The sequence below is a fragment of the Leuresthes tenuis genome, unplaced genomic scaffold (genome assembly GCF_036924035.1).
Source record: "Leuresthes tenuis unplaced genomic scaffold, fLeuTen1.0.hap1 SCAF_6, whole genome shotgun sequence".
NCBI classification, from domain to species: Eukaryota; Metazoa; Chordata; class Actinopteri; order Atheriniformes; family Atherinopsidae; genus Leuresthes; species Leuresthes tenuis.
Genome location: NW_027325360.1, coordinates 28970793 through 28974330, shown reverse-complemented (window position 1 = coordinate 28974330; position 3538 = coordinate 28970793). Strand labels below are relative to the sequence as shown.

General features: G+C 42.1%; 2 non-coding genes across 2 annotated transcripts; both read right to left on the bottom strand.

The window, feature by feature from the left end:
- Positions 1–1207: 1207 nt before the first annotated feature.
- On the bottom strand, positions 1208–1391 carry LOC140310774 (U2 spliceosomal RNA). Its single transcript, XR_011916813.1, has one exon. It is a non-coding gene; the product is annotated as a U2 spliceosomal RNA (small nuclear RNA).
- Positions 1392–1699: 308 nt separating this feature from the next.
- Positions 1700–1813, bottom strand: LOC140310835 (U5 spliceosomal RNA). Its single transcript, XR_011916869.1, has one exon. It is a non-coding gene; the product is annotated as a U5 spliceosomal RNA (small nuclear RNA).
- Positions 1814–3538: the final 1725 nt, after the last annotated feature.

Here is a 3538-nt window from a genome sequence, read left to right as displayed (position 1 = left end):
AACAGGTGCCTGCACATGTCTCACGAAAATAAAATGGATGTATGATTGTTGACGGCAGAGCAATACTGCCAAACTTATGAGTTCTTGTGGCAAACTTGATTCAGTGTCTTGACGTGTATACGCTGTTTCGCTGACTTGATTGTCACAAGAAACAAAGTGTGTTTGATAAGATCCGACCATTTTATTACGGGAGGATCAGTATGTATGGATTCTGATGTGACTGATAAACCCATTCGTATCTTAAGCACAATCTAATACGTGAGACAACGCCCTGGCACACGATAAAAAAAAAAGAGAGAGCGGTTTTGTGTCCCCACAGTCCATAATGTAGAAAAGAGAGAAAAAAGCCTTTCTGATTTGGTGTGTGTGCTCATAGTGCAGAGTGTAGAGAAAAGAAAGCGGTTTTGGTGTCACGGGTGTTGTGACTTACACACACACATTTCTAAATTGAGAAAGGAAATTATTTTAGAGGAAGCACTAGAGTTTAGATCCCACATTTGTTGATAGGCATTCATTTATTTCTTCACTTCTGATAAAAATGATAAGACTGACCTAAAGAATTGGAGGCCCATCACACTTTTAAACTTTGACTGTAAACTTTTTAGCAAGGTTTTAACGACACGGATGTCCTCTGTTTTAGAGGAGGTAATTCACCCAGACCAGGCTTGTGCCATCTCAGAGAGACAACTCACCGACAGCCTCGTACTGATTCGAGACATCATTGATTACGCTAGAGACAGAAACACCCGGCTTGTCATCTTAAATTTAGACTTTGAAAAAGCTTTTGATCGGGTCTCGCATCAATATCTCTTTCAGGTGTTGCAGCCATCGAATAGGGCCCGATTGTTCCTACTTGGTGAGATTTGCTTGGTTGAGATGCTTGCCCCCCCCCCTTGCTCCTCGGCTGACCAAGTAGGAACAATCGGGCCCTATTCGATGGCTGCCTTGTCTTTTACTCTGTGCAAAAGACAAGGCAGCCACAAACACCACGGGAACACCGTATTGAGGCTTTGTTCTGACCACTCATTCGGTGTCGCGTTTCTTTCAAGCAATTCTCCCGGTTAGCCCACACTCGGCTCGCTCCCAGAGCTGTGTTAAAGTCTACTTCGCATTCACTCTCTTTTCTCAGCAGATTAAAAGAAAGTTTCATCTTGGGCTCCCTGAAACTTCCATCCTGCACCGCTGTTTGCTTTTTCACAAGAGCAGAGAAGAGCGCACCGTTCCCAGCGGCACTGCAGTACTGGGTCGATGCTTGGAGTGAACGGAGCAAGCTTCTTTTTCAACTCCTATTCTTAAAAATCCATTTAATATGTAGTCCTCGTATAGAGGACATATTAAACTGATAAGAACAGATACTACACTTGATCTTAGCCAAAAGGCCGAGAAGCGATAACTGTCCACTGTTTCAGGTCCGAGGGCCCTTGCTGGCACAATGCGCACTTGTAGCAGTGTTCTTTTTATGGCCATAGGTGGCCAGAGTGTCACGTTGCACCTCCGCCCACCCGCTGCACTGAGCACTCTTCAGCCCTTTTAAATGGTATAACTTTGCACTCCCGCATGCTCCAGCAAGCACCATTCAAGCAACAACTTTGCACTCCAGCTTCGAACATCGGCACAATAGCAACAAGTAAGGCGACTCTACTCAGAGAAGTCACTCTGCACAGTAACAAGATTTCTTTTGCACAGACAGAAAGGGCTTCACCCGCAAAGGTAAAGCCTGCCAAAAATAGAAACAACTCATTAGTGCTGCTCTCCACGAAAGTCTTTAGTAAAAGGCGAAAGATTTGTATGTTATGAAGAGAAACCAGAGTACGATTATCCGTCACTGCGGGAGCAGGGCATCAGGCTAGTTGCCATAGCCACCTTCCCCATGGTGAGCGTTGCTTGGTTGAAACGCTTGCCCCTGTGCAATCGACAAGGCAGCAACAAAAACACCACGGGAACACCGTATTGAGGCTTTGTTCTGACCGCTCATTCGGTGTCGCGTTTCTTTCAAGCAATTCTCCCGGTTAGCCCGCACTCGGCTCGCTCCCAGAGCCGTGTTAAAGTCTACTTCGCATTCACTCTCTTTTCTCAGCAGACTCTTGGGATTTTATCTATAAAATGAATTCATTCACTCAAACTATGTTAAAACTGCTTTGTCCTTCATATTTACCATGTCTAGAAAGATTTAAACAAAAAAAAAAACAACGTTGTACTTTGCAGTAAAAGAAAGAGCAAATCTAAAGTTTCAGGAATCCGAGAATAAGCTTACTTTGATGAGTTCTTCACGATTTCGGATTTTGCTATAAAATGAATTCCTTCACTCAAACTAAATTAAAACTGCTAAACCGCTAATCTGTTACATGTAAGCCAGATGTCAAATTCACCGAAATAGGATCTAAGGGTATTCGGCCAATCGAGCTGTAGCAGCTTTGGTAAAAGAGTATTAATTGAAGAGTTTGTGAATAAAGGTGTGCGCACACATAGTGAGCTGTAGGACAATAGGCAGGGAGCAATGCCGGCTGGGGTATATGTTCTTGTATGTTGTCTGACTGTTTGATTTGAATGTGTTGTGTAAGTGTCCTGTTGAATGTTACATGTTTGGGCTTTGACACTTCACTGTGGTTGTTAACTGTGTGGTGTGTCCTGAAATGTTGGGCTATGTGACATGCTTAATGCTTGTCAGTAGCTACCCACTTATTCATATATAGCAACTGACAACATAGGAAGTCTGGACATACTTTGATAGTAGTTGTAGAAGTATCCTTATTGATAATAGATAAACTAATTCATAGTGATAGAACAGTAGATGAACAGGTGCCTGCACATGTCTCACGAAAATAAAATGGGTGTATGATTGCTGACGGCAGAGCAATACTGCCAAACTTATGAGTTCTTGTGGCAAACTTGATTCAGTGTCTTGACGTGTATACGCTGTTTCGCTGACTTGATTGTCACAAGAAACAAAGTGTGTTTGATAAGATCCGACCATTTTATTACGGGAGGATCAGTATGTATGGATTCTGATGTGACTGATAAACCCATTTGTATCGTAAGCATAATCTAATACGTGAGACAACGCCCTGGCACACAATCAAAAAAAAAAAGAGAGAGAGCGGTTTTGTGTCCCCACAGTCCATAATGTAGAAAAGAGAGAAAAAAGCCTTTCTGATTTGGTGTGTGTGCTCACAGTGCAGAGTGTAGAGAAAAGAGAGAAAAGAAAGCCGTTTTGGTGTCACGGGTGTTGTGACTTACACACACACATTTCTGAATTGAGAAAGGAAATTATTTTAGAGGAAGCAGTAGAGTTTAGATCCCACATTTGTTGATAGGCATTCATTTATTTCTTCACTTCTGATGAAGTTTCAACAATAAACAACAAACTTTGTATTATGAGAAAGAACCAGACTCATTCTTCAGGAATCCGAAAATAAGCTCTATTTTACGAGTTATGCACGAATTCGGATTCTCCTATAAAACGAATTCCTTAACTCTAACCAAGTTAAGACTGCTTTGTCCTTCATATTTATTCATGTCTAATCAAGTTTCAACGATA